We start from the raw sequence: 20,258 nt of genomic DNA on the forward strand, positions 1-20,258 counted from the left end.
AGGAATTATAAGTTAGTTTAAATAATTAAATTGACAAGAGGCAGGTGAGGATGACTTAGATGTGGTATTAGGATGCACTTTAGCATTTAAAGTTAGAGTACAACCACAAAATAGAAATGCACCAATAGTAAAAGCTTCTGCAAATCTTGATATTATTGCACTAATTAAAGATCAATTCCAGAATAATGAGGTAATAATTGCTAATGGTTGTAAATGGTTAATGATGGACTGTTTAGTTATATAGTATGTTGGATGATTTTTAGTGTATGTATTTGTAATAGGTTGTAGATGTAAGTCAAAAAACTACTTATGATGCAGTTCCTCAAGAGGTTGTAAATGGAAGTTAGAAAATTGATTATGATCTACCAATTTCCAATGACATCCAAATTGTAAGTATTCATATGGGTTCTATTTTTGTTGTTTGCTAATTTTGACTGTATCTATTTCATATAGATTGCAGAATTTAGCTCGAAAAACATTTGTGTTTTAAATGTTGATATTGATAGCTTTATTGTAATTATTTAGCATAAATCAATTTGGTTAGCTATAATAAAAGTACTACTTCTGCTTTTTCATTGTAACCATATTTATACATTGTCCATTTGTGCTTATGCAATATAATCTCTCGAGTACAATAGACCATGATCCTGATTCACAAGGTTATAGAACACCTGCAAAAAGATTGTCCGCTCAATCTACCAATTATGATGAGATGTCACAGGAAGAGCAATCATGACAATTATCTACTACTAAGATGACCAAAGTGATCAAGAAGGAGAAATGAAAATTTATGAATTTGTGAATTAGTTGAGTATACAAGTAATGTACTATTTTGGAAGCTTTAACTTAAACAATGACTTCATTGTTGATATTTACCCTTTTGGAAGCTTCAGTTGTGTATATAAGTACTTGCGTCCTAAGATTTACCATTTTGGAAGCTTTAAATTATACAAGTAGTAAAGTACTAATGTTAATCCTTATGTATAGTTTAGTACTTATATGGACCCTTTTGTATATTTTTTGATACATACTAATACCAATCTACTGTAATGTTAATCCTTATGTCACTAGTGCAATTTTTACTTTTTAACTCGAGTAATATGTCTCGGTTTTAAAGAAACCGAGACCTATAAAATTGTGGTGGCAATTTTGAAATTTTTGCGAACTTATATGCCTCAGTTGCTAGAGAATCGAGGCCTATACATGGTATATGTATCGGTTTAGAACCTAGGCAAATAAGTTTGTTAAAATTTCAAAATTACCATTCTTTTTTTATTATTTTATTTTACGCAGAGGTTTATGCCTTGGTTGCTAGAGAACCGAGACCTATACATGCTATATGCCTCCGTTGTTTTAGAACCGAGGCATATAAGTTTTCTAAAATTTCAAAATTATCATTCTTTTATTATTTTATTTCGCGCAAAGGTTTATGTCTCGGTTGTTTAAATAACCGAGGCCTAAAACTCTGTCTAGGGTTAAATTTTGAAGAGTTGTAGAGACTTCATTTCTTCACTGCGCTGCTTCTTCTTCTTCACTACGCTGATTCTTCTTCTTCACTCTTCCTCCTTTGTGTCGTTCTCCATTGTTCTCCATCGTTCTTCCCAACCTCCATTCTCCACTGCGTAAACGTAGAACTCCGCCACACCGCCACTCAACGTCTAACTTTTGTGAGCGTTTGTTTCAAATTTACTTGTGTTTTTTGTGAAGTTTATGTCATTCTTGGGTTCTTTTTTGTAAAGTTTAAGTTTTTTTTTTGCAGTCATTGGTGTCTAGGTACCCTTGGTGGAATTGATTAGCTCTGAAAAACGGATCCAATATTGCATGCTCCTCCATCACCATTGTTGTTCAGCTTTCCTGGGTTCTTTTTTTATTTTTTATTATTGGTTTTGGTTCTCTAAAACCGAGGCCTAAGATTAAAGTTTATGCCTCGGTTGATAACCGAGGCCAAAAACCCACCCATTTCTACCTCGTGCAAATATGTCTCGGTTATTGAATCGAGATATAATAGCCAAAATAAACAGTGTCAAAACTCTTTCCTATAATAGTGTGTGTTATTTAAATTCTTTCGATATATATATATATATATATATATATATATATATATATATATATATAATGAAATATAGTAATGGACTACTACTTTTACTTATGTGATATTACAGATCCAAACCATGAAGTGTAGTTTCACTTATGTCATATTACAACTCTTTTACGATTTTATATAAGTAATAATAAATTTTTTATACATATAACGACACTATTATTTATATAGTAAATAATCTAAATAAATGAATAATGGACGTAATTTTTCTAATTTTATAACTTGATAATTTTAATAGAAATGAATATTTAAGTATTAAATACAAATATTTTCATGTTTCTTTAGGTATTGGTTAAAATTTTATTCTTTCCAAACTAAATTAGAATATTGTTATGTATCAGACAAAGTTAAAGTTTATTTTATCTAACTATAATTTTGCTGTTATACGAACATCAACTTTTAGCATATATATTTTTAGCATATATATGTTTATTATTACATTGATATGAAAAAAGTTATTGAAACAAACATGAGTACAAAAAATCAGGGTTATTATCTAATTATCTTATTCTTTAATATATATATATATATATATATATATATATATATTTACTGTATTTTTTTTCTGCTGATGTTTGTTTGTATTAATTTTTTATATGAATGTAACAATAAAAAATATAGAAAACAAAAAAAAAAAAAAAAAATATATATATATATATATATATATATATATATATTATCTTATATATGGAACCTATGAAGCTGCCCGTAAGTACAAACATCATCAAAATATTCATATTGATAAAGCATTCATACATCATCCCAAATAACAATTTCTAATCCACCACAAAGTAGGATGATACCATACATCATCCCAAATTTAAGTTTCTAATCCACCACAAAAGCAAGACTATTCCCAGCAGATTATATCACTACATATAGATATATATAATTAGATAGATCCTCATATAGATATGATCCCTGTTTTATAAATCAAGTACTTTCAATTTCTCTTCACTACGTTGATGTGGTTGCTAAGATTTCCATTTCAGCCAGATGTTATATAGCATTTTGTTGGTCTTCTCAATGACCATCTTAAACTACACTTCCACTCCAACCCATCACTATTTACCAAATAGTAGTACTCGCAATTCTTGTTCAATGTGTTTGATGAAAACTCTGAACATACATACTAAAAATTTAACATATAGTTAACAATCCCAAAATTTAATAGAAAAATAAAAGAAGACAAAGGCATTGACACATTGGTTAGAAAAATATCAGTGATGAGCACTTGACATCATAAGAAGATAATTCCTTATTAGTGAAGAAATCAAATGCATCAGGGTCCAATCCAATGGACGATATGCTTTCATCAGAACTAGAAATGTCTATAGATTCATACAAGTAAAAAATATTTGTAGATTCACACATCTCAGAGTCTGAAGAAGAAATGACAAGAAGATATAAGCAAGAGTTCCCATCAAATATACTTGGGTTGTAACTTATCTCATTCCAAGTTAATTTATCATACAACTTAAAACAAAACACATTGCCCTATACTTGCCATAAAGTACATGATCACCCCTTAGCTGATAATAATCAATCATTTTCAAAATACCATTGCTGATATATATTACCCACATCATTTCTCTCAGCCTTAAAATAGTGGGGATGCTTCTTAGGGTCTACCAATTTCACTTTCCCCGGTACAAATTCCTCAACCCAATTACATTCCAAAAATTGAAAATCCAAACTATCTTGCATACATAAAAATTAATACATTGAGTTAGCGAATTTAACAATATTTTATCAACCAAGTATCATGAAACTGAACTTCATCATTACAATCAGCAATATACCTTATTTATCTGCAACAAAGTAGTGAAGCATCTAAAGAAATGAGGAGAAACCAATGGTTCATTAGGATTTTCCTTGTCCTTGGGGAGGGGATACTCTATCTCAGTCAAATCATCATTAAAAATTCTACCTTCAAAAAAGTTTGCACATAACAATTGGGTAACTATGAAATGACTTGATAAGTGCACGTGTTCCATCAAACTCTATAGTTACCAAGTTCCCATTGGGATCTCTAAAGAAGTTCAAACCACTGATTAACTGTTCACCCTAGTAATGAAGAAAGCAGTTTTGAAATCGCACAATCACCTGTACTTACAACCTTTTAGTACCAAATATATAAGATCATATTAAACAAAATGACTTTTGTAAACCCTAAATTAATCAATTTTTCAAGAATTAGTGGGATGAAATATGAAACCCTAAATTAAGAAACCCCTAAATTTAAACAAACATCAGCCAAAGTTGAGAACCCAAACAATCAACATGCAACAAAATCATGCGTGATCATATTATAATAAAAACAAGAAACGATTTTAAGCAAAGAAAAGTAATATAACTAAGATATGTAATATAAATAAAGAAGAAGGAAGAATAACCTTACTTTAGGAGGTTTTAAAGTGCCTAAAAATTGCTAAAACCAGTTAGGAACACGAGCCCAAACGAAGTCCTCATGGTGTTTGTGAGTGGAAGTATTTAGAGCACTTGAAACCGTGATATTGGTGAGTGGATGTCTCCAAAGCATTTCAATCTGTGATGTTGAAACAACTCTCGACCAATTTATAGAATTCAACCTACCAAACATATATCAATATATATATATATATATATATATATATATATATATATACACACATTAAGAATAAAAAATATCTTGGTAGAGTGATGAGTGTGCACACTCAAGACTATATCAAAGATAGTTTTCTTTTTTTTTAATCCTAAAGGTTTTGGTAAAACAAAGGAGAGTTATAGGTTGAGTTTGTCTCCTATACCTTTTCCTGTTATGTTTTCACTTCTATGGTATATGTTTGTTGTCTATAGTGGAAAATGAATGTAGATTCAAGGTCAAGTTAACCTTCTTGTCTTGCAAAGGTTGAGTAGGGACGCGAAAAGCTAAGTTTAGATGATGAGCTGAAAAGTGATGTTGGAAATCAAAAATGACACATTAGGCACAAAGATCTTCAAGAATAGGTTATTGGGACTAATACCATAAGTTTTGTGAAAGGAATTTAAGTCAAAGGTTAGAATGAGGAGAGGTGTTCAGTGCATAATTCTACAACAAAATTGAGAAGTCAAATTGGTACTACATCCTAGCATAGGTCTGAGGTCGGAGGTGGAAAGTGGTGGAATGTTTGAGGAAAAGGCTAGAAACCAGGAAGGGAATAAGGGAGGAAGAATCTCAATGGGAGGTTAAGTTGAGGTAGAGCTTGGAAGATTATTCTGACAAGGGAGCAAATATGTAATGCTAAATAACAAAGAAGAGATTGGGGTAGGTGAGAAGTAATTGAAAAGACAACTTCTGAGTTCTTATTGAAGAGACAACTTCCAAGTTCCTCATCTCGAGAAGAGGAAACACAAAAGTTGGAGAGTTATGTACTCTCAAAGATCCTGCATCTCCACGAAGCCGAGGATAACTCATTAATGGTTCATGATTGCAGATCGTAGATTATGTGGGAATATAAACAAAAACACTTGGTTAGTTTAGTAAGTAAGTGATATCGCTGTCGTTAGGCAATCAAATTACCACTACTTTAGCAACTTCAGTATTGCCAGTTTGTAGTGAAGAAAATAGTTAGGGTTAAGATAACCCTGAGTCGTCTCACAACGAATACGGAATTGATCTCAAATATTTGATTCTCAAAAATGTAATTTAAAACTAGCAACTATAAAAATAGGGGGTTTTGATATGCAAAGAAAATGACACGGAAGATTGTAAACACAGTAATAGTAAATAGGCCAATTCCACTGCTTTTTCTAAATAAGATTCTTCATTGGTTATCTAGAAATTATTGTTAAATTAATTATTGTTGTTGATTTACAAATAAATCAATGTAAAGACTCAATTCATTTGTTGGCATCCTCACTTTTAATCAAAGTACAGTCTCAATTAAAAGTGAGAATTGTTTAGATTGTCCATAGTAAATTTAATCAAAGTACAGTCTCAATTAATTTTACTATGCCTAATCATGTCTATTCCTTTGTTTCTTTACCAAATAGAAAACTTAATTAATCAAAGTAAAGTCTTGACTAATTTTAGTTAAAGTAATTACCTCTAATCAAATTAAAGTCTCAATTATTGGCAAAAACTTATTTAATCAAATGAAAGTTTCTAAACAAAATCAAAGTAAAGTCTCAATTTAATTTAAAAACCTTTTAACTCATATGATTAGCATGTATGTAGATTTAAAATCATTATTTTCTATTCGATTAAGAAGCAAAGGACATAGATAAACAAAAACCACAACAATAATCAAAATAACAAAACATATAAATTCATCTAACCTCAGAATCCATTTAAGAAATTACAGTGGAATCAACCCTTAAAAGCTTAGCCCTCCATGGCTTTGATGGAATACATGATGATATGAAAGAAAGAAAATAAAAGAATGAGAGATGTGGTGGAGACGGTATCTGCCAAAACCAGAGAGTTCTAAGTGTAAAATATGTCAGTTCCCCCGCTTCTGCTCCCTTAAGTCTCTTTATATAGGCTTCCACTGGACTTTGGGCTTTATCTGTCAGTTGCTAAAATCTTTTATTTTTATTTAATTAATTAGCAACTTAACTCCTGTCTAATTTCCAATTCTGCCCTTCTCATTTAACCATATTTGCAGTTTTGACCAGAGTTGACTGCTGACTTTGACCAGTTGACCAGAGTTGACCAGTTGACCAGTTTGACTGTCCAATAGCAGCCTGACACGTGGCGCAGAGTGTCTCTCTCCAGAACTAGGGTTTCTCTCTCACACTCTTCTCCCTCACGTGATGATGGTTGCGGCTGTGGTGGCTGCCTTTTCTTCTCCGGCGTGGTGGTTCTGTAGTGGTGGCGGTCGGAGGCGCGACGGAGCTGCGGAGAAGCTTCGCGGAGGTTGTTCGTGCGCGCAGCAGAGCTGCCATGGTGGTGCGCGATGGTGTTCATGGAGGTGGTGGTGGCGAGAACGGTGGCGCCGCCGTTGCTGCGCGAATGGAGTTTGCGACGCGGTGGTGCTGCTGCAGTGGTGGCTGACGCGCTCGCGGGAAGAAGAACTCGCGGTGGTGGTGTTCTGGTTCGCGGAGGTGTGGCGAGCGGAGGTGTGGCAGTTCTGTTGCAGCGGCGTGGTGGTCGTGGTGGATGCGCGCTGCACGAGTGAAGTGGCGCGGAGGCGAGAAGATGGTGTGTGCTGCAGAATCATGGTGGTCGCGGACGAAGATGGTGGCTGCCGTGGTTTCTGGTGCGTCGCCGGCGAGGTGAGGAGGTGCGGAGAAGACGGAGGCGCGGGGTTTCTGCTTTTTCCGGCGAGTTTCAGTGGTGGCCGGCGAGGTTGGCGGCGGCGGCTGCCGTGGAGGATGGAAGGAGAGGAGAAAATTAGGGTTAGGGTTTTGGGAGATGAAGATGATGACGTGGCAGAATCTGATTGGTTAATTTGGTGAGGGTAGGATTATGACACGTGGCTTGTTCTGGTTGGCTAATTCTAAGAGGTGGGGATTGCCACATGGCATGATCTGGTTGAGTGGAGTTTAAGTGGTAGGAGGGGTGCAACATAGTGAAAAAGAACAGGTTTTTGTGGTCCACTTGAGGAAGGAGTGTGCAAATAAAATCTGGGGGTGCATTTAGCTCCTGATTTATTCTTTTTCAGAATTTCTTGATTTTGGACTTATTTTGTAACTTTGAATATTTCAAAATCACACTATTAATTGACCAAAAATAAATTCCAGCTGCATTAACAAACGTTAGAATATCCAATAATATTTTATGCAACTAAAATCAATTTTTACGTCACTTTTACCAAACTTACTCAATAAATCCAATAATCACAAATCCTAATTAAATCAATCTTTAAGCACAGAAAATTCAATTAAATCCCCAAATTTAAATATTAAATGAGGGCAAAAATTTGAACTCATCAGTAAGATATTTTAAAAGATATTTTAGGTATTTAAAGAAGATTATTTTAGTTTATTGTTAGGAAAAGATATGTTGGTTGTGATTTGGTAGTTATCTTGTAGAGGTATTATTTTACAACAATTGATTAAGTAAATCTTCTAGCAACTAATTATGTAAATCTTCTAAAGTTGTAACTGATTCACCTATAAATAAGAACTTTACTCTCATGGTCAAGGAACGAATTTATTTTGATCTAAATGAGATATTAATTAAGGTTAAAATACTTCTTTTCTTTTTGTTTTCGGTTGAAGGTTATTTTACACCTTTTATGAGCAGAACAATTATTATAACCAGTAGTCAACGAATCCATACCAATAAATACCACTAAAAAATTATCATATAGCTAAATTGCAACAGAAAGAAAATACATTCAAAACAGATGCTAACCTGTTCTTGTGTTCAATATACCATCCAATACCAATTTCTCCTCATGCATCCTCCACAACCTTCCTCTTCCAGCATCCATAACTACCTACCCGACGATTGTTATGTGAATGTTTGCAATAAATTTTAAATACCTGTAACCTAATTTATAAACATATGGGCTTTCCTGAATGCACCCACCTATTTCTCTTTACACCACTATTATATCAAACAAAACTTCATATTCCTAACCAACCATGATAATTGTTTAATATATCTAAATCCAATCGTTTCATGTAACTATATTTCAGAAATTTAATATATTATAATTATTGTATTAAATTAGTATGTTAAATGATATTTATTTTATTCAATTGTTATCATCCACATTTATTATAAAAATTAAATTTCTAAATATAATAAATAAAATTTCTATATATTGTAACGTAAATTTCGATAAATAAATCCCTTTCATTTTTACTATATTATTATATTTCATATTTGTTAAAATTTAGAATTCAACCTTTTTAACGGTATTTAACTTTATTTTTATATTATCAATCCCTTTCTATTAAATATTAATATATAAACAAAATATTACTATATAAACAAATAATTCATACCAATATAATAATAATTATATTAAATATTATAATCTAAACTATACGAAAACAAACACCTCTAGAAAATACCAAAATACTCTATCTCCAATCATTGACACCTATCCATTTTACATGTTTTTTCTTCAATTATCCTTGTTTTAAAGATGTTTTCTCAGTCTCTATCAATCTCCTTTTCGTTTGAGCATTTGAGTTAAATAGTCATTTTAATTTTCCCGCTTCCGAGATTTGTGGAAGGAGAGAATACTCTGAGTTGAGTTGATGGATCCATTAATAAACCTTACGTTAGTTGTATATGTGTACCAACTTTTGAGCGGCAACTTTTATTTTGAAATACCAATATTTTAAATGATCCTGATGGAATAATTGAGGGAAAAATCAAACCTTTCTCGGCAGTTATCCCACCAACATGAAGTTTGTCATTTCTATAATCCATAGCTCTCAGATCCCACTTTCCGACACTGAAGAAATAATTGAACTTCATACAAGCATGTGAAAATCCTTCTTGGTGGAGCAACCATAATGGGTTTTCTTCTTGTTAGTTTTATTTTATTTATAGTTTTTTTAGGTTTTTATTTCCTATTTAAACCTATTTCATGGTTTTTTAGGTTTTCTTTGAAAAAGTTCTACCTATAAGAAAGAGTTATGAAATCTAACGAGGACGAAGTCAATAGGGACGGGTGTCGGTTTCAGTGATAATGGTGCTAGCTCAATTTTTGTGTAAAGGGTATTTCTTTTTAGAATACGTTATCTATTTTAGAGTTTTTTAATGTTTTGAATTTTTTCCTCTATTCTTTCCCCTTTTTTTGTTCCATTGAAGGTTTGTTTAGATTTAAGGTTTTTTTTTTAAACTTTCTTTTCGTTTAAACCTTTTTTATACTTTCTTTTTAAGGTAGTGGGTTCAACCCTTCTCAGTTTCTTCTTCTTCTTCTTCAATTTTTTCTTTTTTGCTTCCCTCCGCCATTCCATTGTGCCTCTCTCAACCCCGCTTAATCTCAACCTCTGCCACATTTAAACAACAAAGTTTTTCATTTCCTTCTGTCAAAGGAAGTAGAAAGTTTCCAACTTTACCATTTTCATCCACCAAAAGGTTCCTTGTCAAAGTTGTTGAGTACAAATTCCCCAACCCAATTCCGGAATTCGCAGATGTCGTGAGTTGTCTCTTCCATTTTTGGCTTCTCTTCTCTGTATTTGTTAACTAATAAATTAACTTCATTTTCCAATTTCTTTCTATTCTTGTTTGTATGTTTTTCGGGAGACGGAAAAATTCAAAAGCCACCTTCTCCAAAAGCTTACAAAGAAGGATATATATGGAGAATCCGTTGAGGAAGTTGTAGGAATTTGAACCGAGGTTCGTTGGTTTCTTGCTTCATGTCCCCTACTAACCCCTTTTCCTTTAGTTAATTTGGTTGTCCTCATTTTTTTTATTCACTCTTTTTTAAGTTGAGTTACTATAATTTTACTTCCTTCAAATATTATAGTTTTTAGCTTGGACTTTTCATAATGATTGTAGGCATCGCAGGATATTATAGACAACTTAGTTATTGAACAAGTTGTCTCTCTTAAAATTGCAAGAGAAAACTACAAAGTTGGCCCTTGATAATACATGTGAAAAAATGAACGAGTTATAAAGGAATGTCGTCACTCTAGAAGAAAAACTCAAAGAAAAAAGGTAAATTTGGATTATAGGGTACTTTAATTGTTTCTTTATTGTTGAATTCGTATTCTGATTTTCCTATACAATTTGTTGTAACATTTTTCTGAATATTTGAATACCATTGGCTATATTTATATACTAGTTTCTTGGCTGACTCTATATTTATATAACATTTATATACCATTTGATACGCACTTGCAGTCATTTAATAAATTCCAGATGTTTTGATAAGCAATGACAAGGAGGATATTGATTGTCTGACCAGAACCTGTCATGATGACATTGGCGGTGAAAGGAAAAGGCATGGTGTAAACAGCATCAGTAGCTTACTCATTCATTTATATTTCACTTTCTGTAATTTCTAAAATAAATAGCATACTCATTTACTTATTGGTCCAATAGCATCATAACTATAAATATAAAAAATATATTATTTCTTCTAAATTTTGAGATACAGCAAAGAAAGTTTTGTTCTTTACTCGATCAAGAGAACATAAAATTAGAATTTTTGTGGTGATATTTTCTGATTTGATTTCAGGAGTTTGAGATCAAACTAAATGTAAGAGTTTACGTTTGTGTGTAACACCGAAGAAAAAAAGTAGGAATAAATACAATAATTATCTTTCGGTGCATTATGTAAATGTGAATAATTTTTTTTTTTTTTATTCTTTTAGTCGTACCAAATTAGATTGTATAGTTGAGTAGTTTATTGTACCATAAACTTTTATTATGGAGTGAAATATAATTTATTACATTGAATCTTAAAGATTTTATTTAAATTGTATATTATATATGTTTTTTATTTTAACATTTCATATATCAAATCAAATATATTTTTTTTAGGGTACCATTTTTTCCTTTTACTAGGTCTCATACACACATTTAACTTTTTTTTGTCTGTCGTTTGTATATTTTTCACAATATTCTTATTGTAATTTAGGTGGAGATATTAAAAATTTTCATCATAAATATAATGTCAAATTTATGTGTAGATACTTAAAATCCTATTATAAGTATTTAGAGATATATTTGATTTGTTTTTCTTTGTTAAATACAAAAAATATGTCAATTAATTTATATTTGTAATTTGGCAAAGAATTTTTTTTGAAATAGAAGATGATAACCTAAGATCAACAAATGTTAGCAATAATACAGTTAGAAAAACTAAAGTTTTGATATGTGAAGTTTATATTTCGTAGTTGTTTTTTTATTGTAAAATCGTACTTTATTTACCTTATGACAAGAATAACACGTATATAATCATATTTAAAGTTATATTTGCAAAATATATTATGTTGAAAGAATTATGATTAAATTTAGAAATAATTTATTATTTTTTACATTCAAACTTATTTATTAAAGATGCAAAGGAGACTATCAGCATTTAATCTACTTATAAAAGTGCAACAATTTTTTCATAAAATCAAAATTTGAAACAAAACATAATTTTAATTTTAAATAACCATAAACATTCAACATAAATTTAGAAAACATGGATTTAAAGTACACTAATACAATTCAATTATTAAAAATTAAAGTTATAACACTTAATGTCTAAATTGATAACAATATCTACATTATCTACATGTATTTTTGTTAAAAATTTTAACACCAATTTCATATTATTATAAATTAATTATTAGATTACAATCTACAATATCTTAGCATTTTCCTTTTAAGTGTATTGTTAAGGCCTCCATGGTACTTTTTCTTTTAGAATAAAGTTTAACTTCTTTTTTCTTTAATTTAATACACCAAAACTTTTTCTAATAAATATTTATTTTTCTTTTAAGTTGTCTGTATCTACATTCTATTTAAAATTTTTAACATGAACATAATGTTGTATTTATATAAAATATTGAGCAAAGTGATAAGTTTAATTTCAACTTAAAACTATATTTTATAACTAAATGTAACAAAATATAAAATATTTATGCTATCTCAATTTTGATTTTTTAATTTACAATAATAACTATTTTTAACGTTGAAAGATATTTTTTAAAACGATAATATTTTCTGAAAATTAATTTAAATAAAAAACATATAAAGTCATAAAATTATCAAAATTATTGATTCGAGAATTTTTTCTTTTCAAATATAGATTTAGACAGAATACAGACTTAAATGAGTATGACTTAAATGTCAGCGGACTTAAACCTTAAACGAATGTTTACTGTATATCAATTTTATAATTTAAATAAAATCATAACCATTTTTTTAATTTTAATCATTCAATAATGGTTATAATAATATTTCTGATTCCACGTGTCATATCTTTCGATATATTTTTGTCTGTTGATATGTGCATGTGTTTCTATTTACAAATTTTAACATTAACGTGCTATTTTTATTTTAGTTTGAAAGAGAGCCTACATAGGCACTTTATTTTAATATGAACACCATTAATAAATTATTACATCAATTCTATACTTTAATACAAACAAAATTATATCCTAATATTATTGGGTAATCTTAATATTACCATTTAAACAAAAAAATAAATTGTGTGTATGCATCAAAAATGAGCTATTATAAATTAAATATCTACATTGATAACAACACCTGCATGTGTTTTTGTTTAAAAATTTTAACATCAATTCATGTTACTGTAATTTTTTTTTAATATGGACCATATCTCACAATCTGTTTGCATTTTTTTTTCTTTAAGTTCATTGTTCATGTGTGGACAATAGTCTTGTATTAGACCAAAGTTCACACTATACTTACATTTTATTTATTTCATAATTCAAAAAAAAAAAAAACATGTGCCTACACATTAAATAATTAACTCGGAGTCAATGTCTACATTGATAACAATATCTTATGTATTTTGTTTTTTTTTAATTTTTAATAAAATTACATTTCACAATATATTTACACTTTATTCATATTTGCATGTTTCTTTTTATTTAAAATCATTTAAGTTTAACCTCATTTTTTTTTTCCATATGCCAATATCTTTTAATATTATTTTTCTATTAAACGGCCTATCTTCTGTTTAAAATTTCAACATTAACTTATACGTACTCTTAATTAATTCATTATAAAAAATAATAGTAATCAATGATTTAATTTTTATTTTATTATTTAAATATAATATTTTTAAATATAATAATATAAATAAATAATTCATTGAAATATAATAATAACAATACTAATTTTTTAATCTAAATTATAAAAATACAACCCGTGCATAGTTAAATATTATAAATTCAATGTCTAGATTGATAGCAACACTTGCATGCATTTTTGTTTAAAAATTTTAACATTAATTTCATGCTACTCTAACTTTTGTAATAGGGACCATATCTCCCAATATGTTTGCATTTTTTTATTTTTCTTTAAGTTGATCATTTATGTGTGGACAATACTTTTGTACGAGACCAAAGTTCACAATATACCTATATTTTATTTTAACAATGATATATATATATATGAATTTCATTTTAATATAATATATAACTAATCACTCTAACCATAATTTCATCCAATAACAATATTGTTTTATTACAAATCACTAATAAATTATTATGTATATTTTATAATTTAATACAAATAAATTCACACCCTAATTTCATAATTCAAAAAAAAAAATGTGTACACATCAAATAATCATCTGATAGTCAATGTCTACATTGATAACATTATCTTTTTTTTTTTTTTTTAATTTTAACCTTAAATTCATGTTAAATTTTTAATAAGATTACATTTCACAATATTTTTTCACTTTATTCATATTTGCATGTCACATTTTATTTAAAACAATTTAATTTTAACTTCATATTTTTCCTAAAGGTCAATACCTTTTAATATTATTTTTCTTTTAAACTCATTGTATCTAGGTGAACTTTTATTTAAAATTTTAACATTAATTTCTACATACTCTTAGTTAATTCATTATAAAAAATACTAATAATTAATTATTTAATTTTTATTTTATTATTTAAATATTATATATGTAATTATAAAATAAAATATAATGATACAGATTGATAATTTTTTCAAATATAATCAATGCAATATTAATTTTCTTAATGTAAATTATAAAAATTAAAGACTCGTGCGTTTTGGGCTTTATTATAGGGTTATGGCCCATGTATTGGCTTGTCCTTTAAATTTCAATTTGATTGCTGTTGAACTTTGTATCTGGTTTTGTTTTGGCATCGTTGTGTGCCTTGAATATTGTAAGGAGTAGTGATTATATTCCAGGACTGCGCTATTATGTTATCCGGTGTGAAGTTTCCTTTAATCAGGATTATTGATTAAATGGGACGTTACAATAGTCACTATTGTAAATAAAATATTATAATTGGTCATTATATTGGTCACTAATAGGGATGGCAACGAGCGAGACGGGGCGGGGACGAGTTTCACTATCCCATCCCCATCCCCGTAAAAATTATTCATCCCCATCCCATACCCAAACTCAACGGGTATTAAACTTTTGTCTTATCCCCATCCCCATCGGGTAACGGGTGTAATCTCGTACCCATACCCATACCCCATTTTCTTACTACTTTAATATTAATTTTAGTTAATTTTTATAAAATATTACGGTAAAGGAAACATAATATTATTAAATATTTAATATTAGGAGTATGGTTGTTTCTTCGATATCAAACACTTTGAAATAAATTATAATTGTTTACATTTTAGATTATAATACTAAATAAAATTTGATGAGAACCAAAACATTTATTAAATTTGAAAATATTAATGAAACCTAATTGATAAATTTTAAAAATATTTTTTTAAAAATATAAAAGGAAAAAAATATTTTTAAAAAAATATAAAAGGAAAAAAATATTTAAATTAAAATATATTTTAAATGTTTGTTTACTTCAATTTTTTAAATTATAATGAATCTATTTTTTATACACTAATAAAAGTTATAATACATCACTTGATCAAAATGACGCAAAGAACAAATAATAAACATAATAATAAAATTTTAACATAGATATTGTATCTTTTGAACCACAATATATGTTGGATGGTGGTAAAAAAATATTCATGGCAATTACATTAAATTTTTATATTGTAGTAAATAAAAATTATTTATACAACTATAATGAAAAAATTAAAGTATGATTGTAATGAGTTTGAAAATAAAAAATAATTAGATAAAATTTATCGAAATAGTATTCTACATGATGAAAATAAACAAAAAATAAAAATATTAAAAAATGTGTGTCTTATAAACAATTTGGAGACTATTGGAAGGAATCACACAAAGAAAAACAAATATATAATTAATGGTATGATAAGATGAAAAATATCTTAGAGATCTAAGAAAACTTTTCAAATATCAACATATATACTCAATGGTTGATAAAATAAATGACGCAAAAAATAAATAATAAACATAATAAAAGTTTATCATAGATCTTGTATCTTTTAAACTCCAATATATGTTAGATGGTGATAAAAAAATATTCATGGCAATTACATTAAATTTTTATATTGTAGTAAATAAAAATTATTTATACAATTATAGTGAAAAAAATATTTTTAAAAAAATATAAAAGGAAAAAAAATATTTAAATTAAAATATATTTTAAATGTTTGTTTATTTCAATTTTTTAAATTATAATGAATCTATTTTTTATACACTAATAAAAGTTATAATACATCACTTCATTAAAATGACGCAAAAAATAAATAATAAACATAATAATAAAATTTTAATATAGATCTTGTATCTTTTGAATCACAATATATGTTGGATGGTGGTAAAAGAATATTCATGGCAATTACATTAAATTTTTATATTGTAGTAAATAAAAATTATTTATACAACTATAATGAAAAAATTAAAGTATGATTTTAATGAGTTAGAAAATAAAAAATAATTAGATAAAATTTATCGAAATAATATTCTACATGATGAAAATAAACAAAAATAAAAATATTAAAAAATTAACAAGTGTGTGTCTTATAAACAATTTGGAGACTATTGGAAGGAATTGCACAAAGAAAAATAAATGTATAATTAAGGGTATGATAAGACGAAAAATATCTTAGAGATCTAAGAAAACTTTTTAAATATCAACATATATACTCAATGGTTGAGAAATAACAAAAATTGTTTTAGCGAAATAAAAGAGTTCTTCAAATGAAAACAAAAATTAATAATAATAAGTAAAGAATTTTTTTTCTTCTATATTACCTAGTAAATGAAATGTTTATCCTATTAAACACTTACATTGAGAGTATTAAACATTCTCATGTGAAAGGAAAATATACAATAAATAAAAATATTAAAAAATAATAGAAATATTCAAATGTTAGACATAATTTTTTTTAATTGACATACATCATTTTAACATAATTACATAAAGGTTATGATAAGATAAAAAATATATTGAAGCGAACGAGTTTCATGACAAACCAAATATTTAGAAGAAATAAAAAATAGAAAGAATATATATATATATATATATAGCGTCACTTAATTAATTGTGAATATTTTAATAATTTAAAGGAGGATGGAGATATGGCGGGGACGGGTATTATGGCGGGGATATATTCATCCCCATCCCCATACCCAATCGAAAAAATCGGGGATTCCCCATACTCATACCCATACCCATACCCAGTCAATGCGGAGATTCTCCGTCAAAATGGGGACGAGTTCGGGCAATACCCACGGAAACGGGTTTATTTGCCATCTCTAGTCACTAATTAAGTAGAGACCAATTTAAAAACTAATTTATTTTGATACCCAAACCCTAGGTATCTAATTTTCAGTGACCTATTTTCTTTGGTAGCCAAAATTATGATAGTTAATTTTAAGGACCAATTTAGTAATCAATTATAATTTTTTATTCATAATAGTGACGATTTTAGTAACTAATAAAATTTAGTTTTGTAAGTAGTCATTGTGATTACTAATAATTACTAGTCACTATAAAAAAAAATTGTAGTGCAATATTATAGTTTTAGTCAACATTTAAAATTGTTTAAATCTTTTTCTCTACTTATTAATTTTATTAAATAATCGATCAACATTAATAATATCATTAATTACTATTATTAATACCATGAATTAATAATATTATTTATTATTAATATCATTACTTTATTATTAATAAGTAATTAATAATTAACAATAAATATTGCTACTATTAATAATATTATTATCTTTCTCTTAATAATTAACAAAAAAAAAAGTGTAGACTGTTATGAATTAATGATTGTCCATTGATTTGATACATTTACTTATATTTACTTATATGATTCTTTACTCTTTATGGTCAATATTTATATTAACTAAGTTGATTTGTTTCCTTTATGGATTACATATTGTATCTATAGATAGGACTTCCTATCAATAATAATACACAAATGAGTTGCTTCTTATTCTCTATTCTCTATTGTTTCTTCTCTATTATCTATTATTCTCTCTATTATTCACTTTATTTCATAACATAGACAACATTCGAAAAATGATAATAATTACGCATTTAATTCCAAGTTTCCAAAATCTCTTAAATATTTCTATTCTTCGTATTATGTTTATGTTACATATGTGTTTCTATGTCATGATTTTATTCTTTTGTTTTTTAAAATCATGTGTCACAACTAAAAAAAAGTAAAAAAAAAAAACAAATCAAAACAAATACAAAATCCAAACTTTAACAAATAAATAAAAATATATATATATCTAATTTAGTATATAAATATGGTATTTATATTTATCAAAATTAATTATCTTATTAAAATTATTTGTTTTGTATAAAATTATACATAAATTCAAACATGTCAATAAATAAATAGTATATATGTATATATATAAAAAATTCTATTTAAGTTATAGATATATGAATTGATTTTCATCTATTTTTTTTAATTTTTTAAATTATTATAGAATCACTTACTTATTACAAAATATAGGAAAAAGAAAAACAGATAAATTACATTTTTATAATGATTTTAAAAAATATGATACAATTTGAAATTTAAGGAAAAAAAGAAGAAGTGATAATTTCTTTTTAATTAAGATTTATACGGAAAACCATACAAAAAACTTCAAATTTAAGATATATAGAAACAAACTTTAAATTTAAAATTCAAAATTCAAAATAACAAACTGATAAAAATACGATATCAAAGTTTGAATTCAAGATTCAACATCCAAACAACTATAAAATATTAAAGCCATTTTAATGAATTTTTTAATGTTTTTAAATAATTTTTACATATTTTCCACCTTTCATAAAAGTTTAAACAATAATTTAAAAAATAATTTGATAACTTAGATTATGAAAGTTTAAACAATAATTTAAAAAGTAATTTTGATAACTTAGACATCTGTATGTCATTACAAAATAAAAATTATAAATTCTTAAAATTTTTAAAAGTATAAAAATCATTAATGATTTCAATTTCAATATTGTTTTCTAAAATTAAGATACATATCATCAAATTTGAATTCAGATTTCTAAAATTAAGATATATATCGTTAAATTTGAATTCAGAATAAATGGTAATAAAGTTTGATTTTAAAATTTAAAATTGTAAAAAAATATAAAAAATTGATAATAAAGTTTAAAGTTGAAATTTAAAATCCAAAAAAAGAAACTGAGAAAACAATTCCAATATAGGAGTTTATCAAAACGTTTAATGTTTATATTTTTGCACAATCTACTCTTTATATTTTTCTATATGGTCTACATCAAGTAGTTTTAGATTGTTTATTATTTATATATATTTTGTATCTTTAAAGAACCTACTATTTACATTTTTATGCACAATCTATCATTTGTAATTTTATATCTCCACAATTTTTGCATGGTTTAAACTTTATTTTTTATAAATTCTACTCAACTATTTGTTCATCATTTTCATTATTAAGAAATATACTATTGTATTTTTAAACATTGTTTAATCAATATTTCATTTGAATTTAAATTTGATTTCTTAATTTTAATTAACTATATACATTCTGATATATATATATATATATATATATATATATATATATATATATATATATATATATATATATATATATATATATATATATATATATAATTTAAATACATTTTCATCATAAAATCAATTAAAATTTTATTATTAATTTTATAAAATAAAATACTTATATTAAATTTAATTATACTTTTATAATTTTAAATTAACTTAATAAATATACTATAATTTTTAAAATCCCGCGTGGATAGAAATACTAGTACACATACAATGCAGGTAATACTTGTTAATATACCTGCGGCACCTTATTAATATTTTATTTATTTCGAAATAAATAGCAATTTTAATGTCTTTTTATAGAAGAATTTAACGTTTCTAATATCATGAATAATTTTCACTTTAATTTCTGTAACTGATGTTTTAAGAACATTATTTTTACTATATGACATTGAAGCAAAATATGGTTAAATTACCCACAAAGTAATCTTTTAAAGCATTTTAATACAATATTTTCTTGCATTGCTAATAGAAATAATTATAAACATTATTTTATTTTTTTTACTTAGAATACTAATTTTCATCTATTTATTCCATATGTTTGCGCTTTATTACTTTATAATAGAATTATAAGTCTGAAAATTTTATCAAAAT

General features: G+C 26.9%; 1 long non-coding RNA gene across 1 annotated transcript; it reads left to right on the forward strand.

Moving 5' to 3' along the window:
- The first annotated feature begins 9,423 nt into the window (after positions 1–9,423).
- Positions 9,424–11,261, forward strand: LOC114182644. The gene is made up of 3 exons (XR_003604154.1): positions 9,424–10,370; positions 10,533–10,691; positions 10,878–11,261. It is a non-coding gene; the product is annotated as an uncharacterized LOC114182644 (long non-coding RNA).
- The last annotated feature ends 8,997 nt before the right edge of the window (positions 11,262–20,258 follow it).

The sequence above is a fragment of the Vigna unguiculata genome, chromosome 4 (genome assembly GCF_004118075.2).
Source record: "Vigna unguiculata cultivar IT97K-499-35 chromosome 4, ASM411807v1, whole genome shotgun sequence".
NCBI lineage: Eukaryota > Viridiplantae > Streptophyta > Magnoliopsida > Fabales > Fabaceae > Vigna > Vigna unguiculata.